Source organism: Lynx rufus, unplaced genomic scaffold (genome assembly GCF_022079265.1).
Source record: "Lynx rufus isolate CCGP_SWC_20201006 ecotype Redwood Valley unplaced genomic scaffold, mLynRuf1.p SCAF_3, whole genome shotgun sequence".
NCBI lineage: Eukaryota > Metazoa > Chordata > Mammalia > Carnivora > Felidae > Lynx > Lynx rufus.
In genome coordinates, this window is record NW_025814845.1 from 127,800,029 (window position 1) to 127,817,564 (window position 17,536).

The following is a 17,536-nucleotide window of genomic DNA, read 5'->3' on the forward strand; positions in this document are numbered from 1 at the left end:
TGACATATAATATTACATTAGCTTCAGGTGTACAACAGTGATCTGATAATTACATACGTTACAAAATGCTCATCACAGTATAGTTACCCTCCGTCACCGTACAAAGTTATTATAATATTATTGACTGCATTCCCTATACTGTACTTTTCATCCCTGTGACTTGTTTATCAATGTAAATTTTTAAAATAAAACCTCATTTTTAAGGGCAATAAGAAACATAAAGTGCCAAGGAACAAAGGTAAATGAATACATGCACAAGATCTTTGAAGTGTTTTGACATTTTATCAAAAGATTTTATTTTTTTAAATTTAAATCCAAGTTAGTTAACATATAGCATAATAATGCTTTCAGTAGAATTTAGTGGCTAACCAGTCTGGAGGTCTAATTGTAATTTCTTCCTTCATAATATCCACTCCCTAGGGCATTTCATCTACACCCATGGTTTTAAATACTTCCCCAAGCCTCTCCTCTAAGTTCATATACTCCATACATTCAATTTACTTATCAAATTGCTTCTGCCATTTCCCCAGTTTGAAGATGCTGATGGAAATAATCACAGCAGACAGTCTCTGCGTTGCTGTCCTGCCCACTGCTCCCTTGCAGTGTAATCAATAAACTTCCAGCTCCTTCAAAAAAAAAAAGGAAAAAGAAATAATCACAGAAGTGTCTTAGAGCATGACCATTCTTAGGAATACAGAACTTTCCTAACAGGCATCTCAAAGTCAATATCTCCAAAATAAAACTCTTGGTCCAACCCAATCCCCACTCCAGAACATTCCCTCTCCTAGTTTTCCTCCATCTTACTGAGTAGTACCCTCTTCCATCCAGTCACTAAATCCAAAATCCCCTGTCATACTGGATTTCTCCCTCCCTCTTTTCTCTCACTTTCAATAAATCTTGCCGTTTCTACTTCCTTGAATATTTCTCATTTCCCAAAAGTTTCTCTCTAATTATAAGCCATTCTCCACTCTTTCCTGGATCACTGTAGTAGTGGCCTGGCTTCCCCGTTCCTACCAAAAGATAACCAGAGTAATTTTTTTTAAAACATGGATTGAATCATCATGATACGCCATTGTTTGATAACCTTAACAGATTGTGCTTCCAAGGAAGATCTAAACTTCTGGCCCCATGTATCCTATCTTGTCCTATTTGTTCCCTTGTCCTGCACGTCTTGGCCACATTGAAATCCTTTCTCCAACTGAATATAACAACCTCTTTTCTGCTTCAAGGCCGTGTACTTACTGTTCCTTCTATTTGAGACCCTGCTTCCCTTCTCTTTGCCTACCTTCTGTTCATTCTTCAGGCCTTAGTTTCAGTGTGACCTCCTCCAAAAGGCCTCCCTTTACCTAACTACACACATACACACACCATTAATATCCCACTGCACCTTTTAATTTATAACATTTACCACATACTTAATTATGCATTTTTTCTTTGTTGACCATTACTGCTTCTTCCACTTATCTTTTCGCTAGTTAATAGTATATGGATATTTGTTAAATGAATACAAAATGGGAACACAAGATAATTGGCCTTGAAAAAGGAGGGGAACTATTTAAACTTAAAACAAAATTGTTTAAATATTTTTGTTGCTTGGAAGTCTTCAAATTAAAAAAAAAAAAAATTTAGTGTTTATTTACTTTTGAGAGAGAGAGAGGGAGACACAGAATCTGAAGCAGGCTCCAGGCTCCGCGCTGTCAGCACAGAGCCTTGATGTGGGGCTTTGACTCATGAACCGTAAGATCATGACCTGAGCCAAAGTCAGAAGCCTAACTGACTGAGCCACTCAGGTGCCCCTGGAAGCCTTCAAGTTTATAATCATTTGAGATGCAAGTCAATAAAATAATTTTGTTATTTTTTTAATATTTTATTTTAAGTAATCTCCACACCCAACGTGGGGCTCGAACTCACAACCCCAAGATCAAGAGTCACTTGCTCTACTGACTGAGCCAGCCAGGCACCCCTAAAATAATTTTAAGTAACAGTGCTCCCCATGACCTGGCCTATAAGCAAAGAAAGGTAGTATTTGTGTATTTGTTGGGAATGTTAAACTGAAGATACAAAAAGTCGGTAGAAATAATCATGAAAGAGTCAAAGAGCATGACCATTCTTAATAATCCGGAACTTTCTTCTGCTGGTGTTTATGGGAAGAGATAATGTCCACAATGGCATTAGCCAAAGCTGCTCTTGTTCAATTATCAGTCACAATAAAGAAGTCATTTGATGTAACAAAATGAAGGACAAGAGGGTTTTATCATCACAGAACTGGTTCAGATAAAATGTTCAAACATCTGGGATTCTCTCAGAGTTTGGGATCTTTTCCTGGTTTGTGAAGAATGCATTTTTTAAAAGCATCTGGCTTGGACTTCCTCCAATGTGGTAATTTGGTAAACAGTATAAAATATCACATAGTGTGAATTAGCCAATGTAATCAAATATTTTGAAGGAATGGAATTTTCTGTGAGTAATATTACGGAATTAGAAAGCAAGTTAATTTTACATCATTCTTTTATTTAATAAAAATAAGTGTGCAAATTTTTGATTATCCACCATGATGGTACAGATGGATAGGAGTATTTTTTGCCTGAATTAATTAGGCATCTATGGTTATAGTATTATATTAGCATGCATCTACTGATCAAAGAAGGAAATAGTTCAGATACAAAATCAGGACTAAAGAGAGCTGGGATGGGAGGCCAAGTGAGGCTTCCCATAACCTTTCGGCTTTTCCTTTAAATAGTGCTATCCCTGGGCACCTGAGTGGCTCAGTTGGTTGAACCTCCAACTCTTGATTTCGGCTCAGATCATGACCTCACAGTCATGAGATCGAGCCCTGTGTCAGGCTCTGCACTGACAGCACGGAGCCTGTTTGGGATTTTCTCTCTCCTTCTCTCTCTGCCCCTCCTCTGCAGAGGAAGCGAGCAAGGTTACCACTACAGGGAGTTAAGTTGCCCGTACTAAGAACAGAAGCTGAGCAGAGGCTACACAGAGAAGGGAGAAGAGCAAAACCAGGGTATTTACATCAGCCAATGACTTCTGAGCCGGATAGAGATTTTTTTTAAATGAGTACTAAAACAAGAAGTTATAAACATCCTCTCTGCTTCTCTGAGAGCTTACAGGGACAGCTCAACACAGAGCAAAGAATCACTTGAGAGAGGGGGTGGTGGAGGGAGAATTTCCTGGATAACAGGTGGCCGCTGGAGGAAACACTTGCCTCCTGCTCCACACGCATACATAGCTGGCCTAAGAGAGAAACACAGTTGACGAGGATTCTGTTCTTAAAAGGAGCACTTTGGGCCACTGCAGATGGAGAAAGAAAATGAAAAGCTTTCATGCGAGGAAATAGCCATTTTGATGACAACAAGCATGGATGAGGAACGGCATGACGCCTAGTAGGGGATTACTTAATGAAAATATCCAGGGAAAGAAAAAGAAAAGAGCCTGACGACCAACGCAGACACAGTGACCTCAGTGAAATCTGGTTAAGAATCACATGAAATGCTCAGTAAGGACGGAATAAAAGTTAACACCAGAACGGTTCTGTGTATTTTTATAAGTTTAGTATATGTAAATTTTGACTGGGTCGACAATTTGTTGACTTTGTATTGCTCGTTACCAAAGTATGGATTCGATCAATCTCAAACTTATCTGAGTTTTTTTTTAATAAATTCCTAAATTAAAGGAAAAAAAAACAATCTAGGGATTTGGTGAAAGAAAGAAAGCTGTCCTTCACAAATCCTACTGTTAGTTGCAGTCAAGCTTCCAGAATGGGCAGACCAGGTCAACAGCATCCCGTAAAGAACAGGGGTCGGTGGGACAGGAATGGGTGTTCTTGGAACATGAGTGCTTCTGATCCTAAGGTTAAGAAAGAGAGGTTGAAGAAATAAGGAAAAGGACTAAGAGTGGATTCTTACTTCACTTTCTCTTTGACTTCTGTCTTCCACCTCTCTGAAGCTTGCACTTTTCCACTAGGCTACAGTCTCCCAGGACCACGGATGGTGGGTGCGGCGACGGCACAGAATGTGTTATGACAGTAATTCGAGGGGAGGGATGACTGAGATGAGAGTTAGGAAACCCGGATTTGAGTTCAGAATCTGTCCCAGCAGCTGAGTGACCTTGCTCAGGGCTCCTGCTCCTTTCACATTGGGGACAACATTTCCCCACTCAGTCTCAGAACCTTCTGTGGTTTCACTCCACTGACCCTCACTCTCTCTGGCTCATCAATTCTTAAACTCTGTCTGGAGGAGCTCTTGGTGGTTTGGACCCATCAACTCACCTGGACTGGGGCCTCTTGCCAAGAGCCTCTCTCAGCTTGCAGAGGATCTGAAACATTTCTCTATTTCACCTCTGCCCCTGTTCCTATCTCCCCACACCTACCTATCAAAGTCCAATGCCTTTGAGGCCAAGTCAGATCCTGAGTTCACCCAAATGTCCTCAGTTCTCTCAGAATATTTCCCCTGTCCCCGGTTATTTATGTATACGTCTCTCTCCTGTTCCTCCTTGATTATGGGTTCCTCCAAGGAGAGATCACTTCTTTTTTGCCATAGTCCCTAGCATTCTGCTTTGCTTTGGACAAAATAAACCTAAGTTTTTATTAAATATATATCCTTGGGATAAGTGTAAAAGAACTTCTGGTTAGGTTATTTAACACACATGGAACACATTCTGATAAGTGTCTTTTTTTAAATCCCTTGTTGAGATATAATTCATATGCTATACAATTCACCCACTTAAAGTGTACAAGTCAGTGTTTTTAGTATACTCACAGAGTTGGGCAACCATCACCACAATCTAATTTTAGAACAGTTTTAAGTCTCCAAAAAGAAACCCTGGACCCATTATCGGTCATCCCCACCCTCCTCCCCTCAGCCCTTGGCAATTACTAATCTACTTTCTGTCTTTAGACATTTGCCCACTGTGGGCATTTTATGTAAATGGAATCATACAATATGTGGTCTTTTATGATCTAAGCTTTATGCTATCGAAACATTCAGAGACTTTTCTTTTTTCTTTTTCTTTTTTAATGTTTATTTCTGAGACAGAGAAAGAGACGGAGCATGAACAGCAGAGACACAGAATCTGAAGTAGGCTCCAGGCTCTGAGCTGTCAGCACAGAACCCAACGTGGAGCTTGAACCCACGAACCATGAGATCATGGCCTGAGCCAAAGTCAATGCTTAACTGACTGAGCCACCCAGACACCCCAAGATTTTTCTTTTTAAAAAGCTGGCTCCTTCAGAGGGGTGCCTGGCTGGCTCAGTTGGTAGAGCATGTGACTCTTGATCTCAGGGTCATAAGTTTGAGCTCCACTTTGGGCATAGAGATTACTTAAAAAAAAATGGTGTGGTTTAAAGGGTTGGCTCCTTTAAATAGACTTTTGGCAAACTCCACTCTAAAAGGGAGAAATCATTAATCAGACAGTGATACTGAATGACCTTTTTAAGGGTATTTGTATTTTAACGGAGAATAACAATGCCATCACACAAATAAATGACTCATTTAAGGGGACAACACTTTGGGTGAATGTAAAACACACCCCATGAGCAGCCATCCTCTCCTGAGACTGGCTCTCCCCTCTGGAATCTTCTGATCCTCCAGCATGTCCTGATGGGAGGAACTGTCAAGTTCTTGGAAAAGGCCAGAGCTTTGCTGTGTACCTTCTGACTAATGGGATGAGGTACAGTTTTTCAACAATCTTTGAAAAGTTTCCTGGGAATTAAACCCATCCTCTTAAAACAACAAGTGTAAACCTTTATTACCAATTCATGGATTCTAAGATACACATTTCTTTTTGCACACTTAAACATTCCTTCACTCGGGATGCAACTTACAGTTACTGCTGGCCTGATGGCAGTCGTGAACGAGTTGTCATTTCTGGCACAGGCACAGACCTGTCATAGCTGTTCATGCGGCGTTTCAATCGAGATGTGGCATAGGTGGCCCACCTGTGCTGAGTCCCCAGGCCGTCTACAGTGTCTTCAGAAATTTACACTATGATTTGACATTGACATTTTACATGCCCATTGCCCCTGACAGCACAGAGAATGATATTATGTGAAGGAACACAGATATTTTGACCGAGGATTTAAAAGTGATTCAGAAGACTCAGACTTGGCATGAAAAACATTTTAGGAATACCTAACCTGATATTTTCCTTTTTATGTATGCATGTATTTATGTTAAGAATGATGTGTGACTTTAAAACATCTAAGTCAGTTGGAAGGAGTATTTTCAAACATTTTTTTAAGTTGGTATTGCAGTCTAATTAGCAAGTATTTCTTTCTTTCTTAGTGGCATATAAAATAACGACACATTTGACGATCTTAAATTTTGCATCTTAAACTTGGCATATCCCTGGTGTGTTATCTCACTCTGTGTTCTTCATGAATTAGAGGAGGGGCTGAGGAATGGAGCCCAATTCCCAGGGAGATTCAAGCCAGCAGGGCTAGAAAAATGAGTCTTACGTAAGGAACTTTTGAGGTTATTTCTCATGCCCCAGTGCTTGTACAGAGAACAACAACAACAACAGAAATCATGATGGAGGCAAGCAAGTCGCAATACACAAGGCTCAAGTGGGATCCAGTATTCAGAGTGCTGGCCAGCCGCCTGGAGACGCTCTAGAAGCTCCTGGAATTCTCCGGAGGATTGCAGAACTCCATAAACTATATGCTGACATCATCCTTGTCTGGGCAAAGACAGGACCAGCAGCCACCCAAGAATGGCCTTTCAGAATCCCTAATGAATTAATCACCACAAACCGGAGCGGGAGAGGGAGAACGTGTTCATGCCGTCAGTCCGCCTTTGCCCAGGGGTCCTGCCTCCCATTCACCAATTAACTTTACAGTCGCATCTGCCTTTCCTGCCAAGCTCTCCCATAAAGGAATTTATCACCTTCTGTTCTGCTTTTCTTCCCAAATGTGAATCAGAAACCAACAGTACCGTTTAAAAAGGCACTTTCAGCAAATCCAATTATGCTCCCAAGCACCTTTCCGCGGAATGAGTGAGCTCTTCTGCATTTCCTTTTGTGGCTTTATTAGCCATGCTGGCCAGAAGCTTGCTGCTAGCTGGGGCCAATAATAATAGGAAACACTTGTTTATGTGCCAGGCACTGTTCTGAGGGCTTCATATCGATGACCTCATCTAATCTTCACAAGAATCCTATGCAGCAGGCACTGCTATTACTCATGTTATAGGTGAGGAAACTGAGGCATAGAGAAGTTAAGAAACTTGCCCAAGGTCACACCGCTCTAGACATAAGAGATGAGGGTTGAACCCAGGCAAGCTGGCTCCAGAATCCATGCTCTAGCTGCCATCATGTTTGACCATGAAAAAAAGATATGCTCACTTTGCCTTTTTGTAAGTAAAGAACGTGAAGGTTAGCTAGTCTTGTGGTTTTTACACCTTTAAGATCAGGCTTCCTTAGAACTCAATACATATAAAGGATCCAATCAGAGATGGTCTGTTTGAAAGAGGAGCAAGGGCCTATAGGTATTGCCCCTGTTTGGCTTTCGTCCTGCACCCTCCCCCCCCCCCCGCCCCCGCCCCGGGTGTCTTTGAGCATTTCCTGGAATCCCGGGAACTTCTGGACAACCTCTCCCTAAATGCCTCTTCTTATTGACAAGCTCTCCCCGAGAGCTCAGAGAAGCAGTAATCTCCCCAGGCTGCAGGCAGAGCCCAGCTCTCCTGACCAGCTCCTGGCTCCCTAGCCGTGCCCCAGCATGCTGCCTCTGCATGTCGGTTAGCACCCGCTACACTGCACTTAATGAGGACAAACAAATGTGCTCATCACATTGAGTTCAAGTGTGAACGATGCGATCATTCTGTTCCTGCTTAGCAATCCTTTTTCTGGAAAGATCTAGGACAGATGCTGTAAAGCTTTGAACATAAACTCCTGATAACAGTGGCGTGCTTAGAAGGAAGCCCTGAGAAGCAGAGACGCGGAGTAGTTCTGTTTGTGAATTACTCTCAGTCTCATCTTCAAGGGAGTTTTTTGCCCAGCAATTACTATTATTTCATCCCAGATATGGTTTGGAACTCTGTCCTTCTAACCTATCCCTAATAAGATAGGGGACAGAAATCCTAAACCACCTGAGAAATTTTGAAGCAGTCACTCAAGTTGGTAATATCTCTTTCTGGCAGTGTAAGTCACCAACTTTGTCTGTATGGATCACTTTGTATCTGCTGAGAGCCCACAAAGAGTCATTGTTTTTGAAAGCATTGCCACTTGAAAGTGAATCTGTGTCCTTTCCTTCCCAGCAGGTGCTATCAAGACCTTTTCTGAGGGCTCAACCCAGATAGATGGAATAATTGGCTATGAAGTAATAGTAACATACAATTACCACTCTGTATTTCTAAATTAATGAAGAAATGATCCTCTGATTGAAACACTTTCCTTTGTGTTAACTGAATGTTTACTACCTGACATGGTAGTTTGACAACTTTTTCAGAACTCTGATCACATGTATGAAAAACCAAGGCAGCCTTGCCCCCTTTTCTGGCCTTGTCTGATACTGTTTTGATAACTTTGACAGTGTGATACATTTATGTAGGATAGAAGGAGGGGAGAGAAAGAATTATGTTCTTGTCCAATACTGACCAAAAAGATTTCCACCTTCCTCCATGGGAATCGATGCATAATTAGAGTCAAATGCATCCACACTGTTAAGTTCTGCATCTGCAGACATCTTCAGATATGTCTATCTTCATCCTTTGTACCCTTGGCCAAGTTATTTATGCTCACACTTAATTTCTCTCTAGAAATAATACCACATGAGTCATTAAGAAATACGAATTCCTTCTCGCTCTGGCCTGAGATCAGGAACTCTCAGCCATAACTTGGAAAATTATGGGAAAAATGAGCTGCTCTGTTAGGAAAGATGTTATTAATAGAGGAGGAGAATCCTTCTGCTTTAGGTTAAGATGGCTGTCTCCTTGGATCTTACTAGAATCTTAAGTCAGTAGTCTGGGGCAAGAATAAGCAGTGGGTAAACATCTTCTTGTCTGGATGCAACCAAGCATAAAGGAAAATGATATATTGTCGTTCAGAAAATATTCTACTAACAATAAGGGCTATTAGAATTGCCTCATTTCTTCCAGTAATTCTTCTAATGTGATCTCTCTTAAGTAAAGCATTTTCAGTGTGCATTCTCCACCCAAAACCTAGTGGGTCAGTGTCTCTGGGGATGTGATGCAAGCAGCGTGTTGAAAAGGCTTCACAAGTTTTTTGTTGGGTCTACTCTAATCATTCTTAGCCACAAGAATGACTTCTCTCAATGGTTGATTTTTGTATTCTAATTTTTTTAAATTGGAAGCACTCTTGTAATTTTTTGTAATGTTTTATTGATTTCACAGATGGCAAAATTAATTTCCCTAGTTAAAACATCACAACCCCCAGAAGATGATTTAAAGGGTAAAATTCAGGGGCGCCGGGGTGGCTCAGTCAGTTGAGCTTCCAACTTTGGCTCAGGTCATGACCTCATGGTTCATGAGTTCGAGCCCCACATCGGACCCTCTGCTGTCAGTGCGGAGCCCACTTCGGATCCTCTGTCCCCCTCTCTCTCTGCACCTCCCCCATTTGCTCTCTCTCTCTCTCTCTCTCTCTCTGTCTCTCTCTCAAAACTAGACAAATATTTTTTTTTAATGATACTTTGGGGAAGGCAGACAGGATGAAGTTTGGGGACTTCACCAAGATGCAGTCTGAAGAAAGCACAGTCTGTGTGAGTTAAAAACTCTTACCATTTGCTGGCTTGAAGCAATGACTTAGTGTGAAGTCAGAAGCAGATAGGTGCCTTGGTGCCACCAAATACTGATGTGGCATATCACCAATATGGAGTCTGAAGTGTAGAGGCCCAGCACCTGGCAGACCCAGCAGGACCTCTGGCCTGTGTAGGTGTCCCTTTATATATAGGCTAATATACTGTAGTTTCCTATGTCTCTATAGTCATTTTACCCAAGAGCATTTTCTCTTGGGTAAAATGACACCCTTTCAAGATGGCAAAGCATGAAATCAGAAGGAATTACAATAGGTTAAATCTTCTCTGAGCTATGGTTTTCTATGCGCAGATGCCCGTCGTGAGTAGCTTGTAAAATCAACCGCTGTGACCATTCATGCATAGGCTCTGCTGATTTTACAAATACATAGTAATGCAGCCGCCTCTCCAAGGGCAGGCTCCAGCCTGACGTTTGCACAGCCAGCAGAAATAATTTCTTGCAGGAGATAGAATTTCATCGTTTAGCAATATTTCATCAAAGGAAGCTGCACCCTCAGCCCCACACGCTGTCTGTTTGGGAGGAGGTGGCTGCCCTCCCCCCTCCTCCCCCCCCCCCCCCCCCGCCTGCTTCCCTTCAAATTAATAGGCAGCCAGCAGGTAATCAATGCCTTTTACAGAGGATGGCAGGGAAAACTCCATAGGTCACTGTATTGAGAGTGTTTATCTGCGAGGCAGACACGAGGTTCTAAAAAATAACATGTGTTGCTTTTTCTTATCAAAGTAAATCATGTTCAACAGAGAAATGTGGAAAAATAAGAAAGCTTGAAAAAGAAAAGAAATCATTCTTAATCCAATCATTTGAAGATGACCTCTCTAATGCATTAGTATAGTTTGTAGCCTCTTGCGCAATTGACATTACAGGTATATTCAGCCTGTTGCCTGCCTTCCCACTTAAGATATGGTGCATGCCAGACATTTCATGTTTCTTTTTTTGTGATTATAAATAACGTTTCAGTGAATCTCTTTGTGTGTAATTTTGAGTCTACTCTCTGATTATTTCCTTAAGGTAGTTTCCTAGAAATGGGATTTCTAGATCAAAAGATGTGAATGACTATTGTGGCATTTAAACAAAGATTTTTCTGGGTTAATCTGAAAACACATCACTGTGTTCACTGGTTGTGAAAGGTTGTTTCTGGGTAAGGGGAAAACACCCGCCACCAGCTTTTCTCATTCCAATGCTTTTTTGATGTTGTTCTGGTGGTAGGATTGATGCTTCCTCTACAGAGTAGATGATTGAATGATGGGACCCCCATGCTATCCAGCTGCCTTTTGTCTCTTCAGATCTCATCTCCACCCTGTTCTGTCCCCTGCATGGCTGATCTTCATGAACTACATCAATGGGCTCCCTTGCTCTGTGCATTCCAGTTGGGTTCAACTGGTAAGAGACTCTGGCTGAAGACTGGGCAGGAGAAGAACAAAGAAGCTGACCTTCTCCTTGAGGAGTTGCTGTGAGTTGGCCGCACCCTGGTTTTTTCTTCTTCTTTTCTACCTGCATTTTAAAAATTGTGGTAAAATACACATAACATTTACCATTTTAACCATTTTTAGGTATACAAATCAGCACACTTAAAATGTTGTACGACCATCCCTACTAATCCATTTCAAGAACTTTCTCATCATCCCAGACAGAAATTCCATACTCATTCAACAGTAACTATTACCCTTTCCCCTTAGCCCTTAGCAACCTCTATTCTACTTTCTGTGTCTATGAATTTGCCTATTCTAGGCACCCCTTAGAAGGGGAATCGTACAATATTTGTCCTCTTGTGTCTGGCTTGTATCACTTAGCAAAATGTGTCCAAGATTCATTCACATTGTAGCATGTGTCAGAATTTTATTTTTTTAAGACTGAATAATATTTCATTGCATAAACCTATTGTGTTTTGTTTATCCATTCATCTGCTGATGGACCTTTGGATTGTTTCCACTTTTTAGCTATTGTAAATAATGCTGCCCTGAACATTGACATACAATGGCTGCATCCTTTTTCAAGACCACAAATCCTGTCAGGTGGTCCTGTCCATATGGCCTCTGTTTGTTCCAATAACCACTCCCTTTCCTTGACTCTTTAGGCTTCGGGTTGTAGTGACTCCATACTGTTGCTAGTCTCCTTGTGGATTTCCCTACACCCTACCCATGTTTTTGTAATTCTCTTCTTTATTAATCTTTCTTCAAGTACCCAGTATGAGCGTGCCATCTATTCCCTAGATTGTGACTTGATTCTGACTTGCTCTGAATATTTGCTATATACTGTCTCCACTATTGGTCTGAAACAATGGAGTACCTCTCAAAGAGGACCTGGGCATATGGCCGATGCATCACACCAGTAGATATTGACAAACATCTGGAAATGTAAAATAATACACATGCCTAGGCCCCATGCCACTTCAACTGATTCAAAACATCTAGTGCTAGGACCTGGAAAATCTTCATCTTAAAAAAGTTTCCCCATGACTCTAAGGCTGTTGGTCCAAGCCTAACATGAACCCCTGGCACTGGGCTCTTGTTTGTAGTCCTGAACCAAGGTATTGTTCTAGATTTGCTTTAGGAATTTAGGTTGAGGGGCACCTGGGTGGCTCAGTTGGTTGAGCGTCCGACTTCGGCTCAGGTCATGATCTCACGGTTCGTGGGTTCGAGCCCCGAGTTGGGCTCTGTGCTGCTGACACCTTGGAGCCCGGAACCTGCTTCAGATCCTGTGTGTGTGTGTGTGTGTGTGTGTGTGTGTGTGTGTCTCTCTGCCCCTCCCCTGCTCACGCTCTCTCTCTGTCTCTCAAAAATAAATAAATGTAAAAATTAAAAAAATTAAATTAAATTAAAAAAAGAATTTATATTGATATTTTGGGGGCACCTGGCTGGCTCAGTCAGTGGAGCACATGACTCTCAATCTTCAGGTCATGAATTTGAGGCCCGACATTGGACATAGAGATTACTTTAAATTTATTTATTTTTTTTTTATTTTTTTATTTTTATTTTTTTTAATTTTTAGTGTTTATTTTTGAGAGAGAGACAGAGGACAAGCAGGGCAGGGGCAGAGACAGAAAAGGAGACACAGAATCTGAAACAGGCTCCAGGCTCTGAGCTGTCAGCACAGAGCCCGACGGGGGGTTCAAACTCAGGAACGGTGAGATCATGACCTGAGTCGAAGTCAGATACTTAACTGACTGAGCCATTTATTTATTTATTTATTTGTTTATAGAGGACACAAGCGGGGGGAGGGGCAGAGGGGGAGAGAGACAGTAGGCTCCACACCTGTGTGGAGCCTGATGCCAGGCTCGATCTCACAACCCTGAGATCATGACCTGAGCTGAAATCAAGAGTTGGCTGCTTAACCAACTGAGCTACCCAGGCATCCCTATAGGGATTACTTTAAAAAAATAAATAAAGGTATTCCCTATGTAAAAAAAAAAGAAAAAGAAAAAGAAAAAAGAAAAGAAAAGAAAAAAAAGAAAAATGAAAAAAAAGAATTCAGGTCAACATTTTTTAGCTAATTAAAATAGGCAAAATATACTGAAATGAAGGTATCAGAAAATTAATCATGTTTTATTCACTCTCTGAGGTAACTTTGTTTCATATTGTGTTGCCTTCTAAATTGTCAAGTTTTTAGGAAGGAAGAACAGAGAATGATGTTCACCCCAGAGATTGTCTTCTAAGCTGCCAACATCTTGTCCGTTTTCCTCCAGGTGCTGTCTCATTGTGCACTCATCTCCTTATGTTCAAGATTCTATAGTAGTAGCAAAAGGCTAACACTGAGAAGCTACTAGAATGCTACATTCATGTTTCTAAAAGTTGCTTAATTACCAATACTTTTTGTAGTAGTATCTTTTCTGAGGTATACAAGCTATATACAGCTGTCCTTCAGTGTAATATCAAAAGCCGCATTGGACCGGCTATGATTGCATTACCAGTCCCTCTTGGCAAACAGTGGTTCCAGATATTGGTGCTCAGAGATAAGTGGGGAGCTGAAAGGCAAGAAAACAGTCTTTATCTACCTCAATATTTTGCCAAAGACTACTATGAATTTGGAGTATTAAATAAGTTACTCTAATAGCTTTTCCTTATTACCTCATTTTTATTCTCAATCCTGGAAGGTGGTAGTTTGAAGCAATTCATTTAACTTCCCTAATCTTCAATTTCTTCATCGAAAAAAAAGAGAGAAAAAATATTTTCACCATACTAAAAAGCATTGAAAGTCACATCAAATTAAAGATCCTTTGGTTCATAAATTCCACATTACAGATAAGGAAATGAGTTACAGAGGACATTAGGGAACAACTCGAAGTCCAACCTACTACATGATAGTGAGATTAAGCTTCAAAATCCAGGCCTCCTGGTTCCTAGCTCAGTAGATAGGCCAAAACAAAGCCAGTCAGAAGGTTAGGAGAAATTTCACTGCAATGAAACAAACAAAAACAAAAAAGAGAGAGAGAGAGAAAGCACGTGGACAAGAGATGATGCCACGAACACTGGACTTCCCCATCACTAGCAAGACTGAGCAGGAGTGTGGTAACCACAGTCAATGCAACCAGTCAGCCTTGGTGCTTAAAAAAAAATTGCAAAAAATGTGAAATATCTCTAACCTTTAGTGAGCTGGACAGGAGCTAAGCACAAGGGAGGTGTTAAAAATGACGAAGAGGCCCTTGTCCAGTTCACTGTGGCATTCAGTTCAGGTCAGCCACTAGGAACAACCTGCGGCTGTGTGTTTTAACACGGGCCGCTCAGAGGCCAGATGGGGACACTTCACAAGACTAAAAAACATCCCTTCTGGGGCTGAGAAATTTGTTCAAACTTATCTACAAACCTCTTTTTCCCCTCTCGTCTTTAAGATTAGAAGTTGAATCACTAAGTTTTCTTCTTGCTCCTTAACAACAACAAAAATCAATAATCTTTATTTTCTTTTTCTTTTTAACATTTGTTTATTTTTGAGAGACACAGAGAGGCAGAGTATGAGCAGGGGAGGGGCAGAGAGAGAGGGAGACACAGAATTCGAAGCAGGCTGCAGGCTCCAAGCTGTCAGCACAGAGCCCAACGCGAGCCCGAGCTCACAAACCGCGAGATCATGACCTGAGCCCAAGTTGGATGCTCAACCGACTGAGCCACCCAGGAGCCCCAATAATCTTTATTTTCTAAGTGTCTTGGTGGATTCTGCTGGAAGCTTTTCTGTAGTTGACTCAATTGCTTTCATAATAGCCCAGACTATGAACTGTTGGTAAGCTGAGCTTTTAATGTTTCATATTTCAACATAATTACATTTGGGATGATCTTATTTCTCTTTTGAAGAACTTGATCCTAAACCACTATCATAATCACTATAGCAAGTTGCTGCTTTGAATCAGAAATGGCTTTAAAAAAAAATAGATAACTTCATTTTCAGCACATAACATACAACTTGCGTTTACTTCAAAATCAGAAATAGGGTTCTGCTGGTGGGGCGGGGTGTGGCGGGTGGTTAGGGGAAGGGGGATTCTCTTTTTCATCAGGCAGTGGTTTAAGAAGGCATCCTGCAGATTGTCTCCAAAGCAAAAACCATCCTTCCATTTCTGCAGTGTATGCGGCCTCTGACCAGCACTGAAATGTCACTAAATTTGAAATCATGTTCTAACACACCACGCCCTAGCTTTGAGCTAACTGCCAGAGTCATTGGCACAGGCAGAATCAGAAGCTGGTGCCTGCAAAACCGTAATGTTTTGGGCAGTAGGGACCAGAGAGTATAAAGCATGTAGGCTCGGGACAGCTTCCTGGAAGCCAGGTGTTAGCTTCTACTGCTGTGTCACTGTCAAGTTCATTTTCTAAGTGTTGCGGCTAATTGATTAACCCTGTGAGTCAGCTGTGGTCTCATCACCTTCATTTGCAATGAATGTGTGAAACAAAAAACAAATGTTTCTCATGCTCCTCAGTAAATTCAGTTCCTTTTTTCTTATTCACTGCTTTAATGGAATGTCTTTTTGATTGTAGCAACGAGGAAATAGCCAACAGAGCTAAGAATGCATCTCCGTTGACAAGTTACAGGAGGATGAAATGACTATTGTCATGAGCAGAAACTGCCCTCCTCCATTACAGAGAGGATATAATGGACGGTCCCTCCTTTTGCTCCTCAACCTGCAGACCTCAGGGTGTGTGATATCAGGATGTGGAGGTCCTGTTGAGATTAGAGGATAAGACCACAGCCACATGGGTAAAGAGGCGGGCGGGATTTTCCCCCGAGGGAAGTGGGTGTGGTCATTCCCAGAGAAGGAGGCTGGATCTCAGCAGGGAGCCAGAAGTGGGAGGGAGCAAGGCAGGCAGACCAGAAGGGCCACCTCTTCTCCTCATAGCCTCCCCCTGCCCTTGGGCTGAATTTAGACATAATTTTCCAACCTCACCTCTGGGGAAGGGAATAAGATGGGCTCCATGGTAGAGGAAGCCCGGGAGCAAGGCGGGAGGGCACATCCTGAGCACCATTGGTACAGCATGCTGCCATCCACATTGCTGTAGAGGCTCGCTTTAACCATCCCAGCTCAGTCGTGGTATTGCTATGAGGAATTACAGGTGGAGCTGTGAGTCTTTGCCTGGATCAGCGTGTTACACGGGGGGACTTCAGTCTCAAGTGGGATAGTCCCAAATGGCAGGTGAACATTGGGAAGCAGAAGGTAGCTTCAAGTTGGTTGGAGAATTAAATGGAGTTCTTTTAGTAATACGCAAATGCTACATAAGTGTTCGCTTTCATTTTAAGATTAAGGATGCTGTTAGATTTCCTTATATCAGGATTCTTAGGATCATGGGTGAAATGGATATGTACCTGCACGAGGCAAAGAAGGCCGAGGTAACAGGAGGGATGGGAAGAAGATTAGAGAAAAGGATGATGTGGCCCCCACATGGCAAAGACTGTGACATAGTTACAAAGGATACCCTGAACTGTCACCTCCAGGGGAAATTGTCATGGTATGCTTGTTGCCGCCCTATGGGGAAAAGGTTAGGGGGTGAGCTTTTCAGCCTGGATTTAGGAGTCCTTTGATGGTAACAAAAGGAGTGGATTCAAATAAATCAACTCCCACCCCCACCATGAAACGAAAACTTCCTATGTTTTACAATACAGTGGCCTCAAGCACAAACTCTAAGGATATTTGGTGCAGCAACTCAGAAAGGAGCTGATGAAAACCCTTAGTCATACGGGGAGACTGTGTGGCTCTTGTCTGATGTCTTCTCGTGACATCTAAGGTCTGCTGGTCCCCCGCTGAATTAGTTTCCTAAGGCTGCCATGACAAATTACCACAAATCGAGTGGCATAAAACAAAAAAAATGTATTATCTCACAGTTCTGGAGTCTGGAAGTCCAAAATCAAGGAGTCGTCAGGGTTGATTCCTTCTGAAGGCAACAGTTAAGGTCCAGAATGAGCATGATGACCCCCCCCCTCCGTCTCCAGTGTGGATGGGAATTTCCACAGGGTCCAACTGGGAGAGCAGTAGGGTGTCCATGGCAGGGTTAGGGTTTGCAAGGAATAGTACGAGGGCTAGCGCTGCATTAAAAGACCATCCACGTCTGTTTGTGCTACCCTTTCTACACCAAACTGCTAAGCCTCCATCAGAGAGTCGCCCGATCTCAGGGCACACAGAAAGGACAGAGAGCACAGCATAGGTCTTTTGCCCATGGAAACAGCCAATGCTCCCGAAGGCCGGCCCGAGGTGCCAGCGCCTGACACGGAAGATGGCCTGTCACTAGACAGAAACAAGAATGACATTCCAAGCCACTTTATTTTCAGATGAGCGAAAGCAAATCAACGGCCCTTCCTTT

At 42.1% G+C, this 17,536-nt stretch overlaps 1 long non-coding RNA gene across 1 annotated transcript in view; it reads right to left on the reverse strand.

Annotated features, from left to right (window-relative positions):
• Positions 1 to 404: 404 nt before the first annotated feature.
• Positions 405 to 17,536, reverse strand: part of LOC124520901 (uncharacterized) — a 30,890-nt gene continuing 13,758 nt past the window's right edge. The window contains exon 3 of the long non-coding RNA XR_006964417.1: positions 405 to 626. This is a non-coding gene — a long non-coding RNA (uncharacterized LOC124520901). The remainder of the gene's footprint in view (positions 627 to 17,536) is intronic.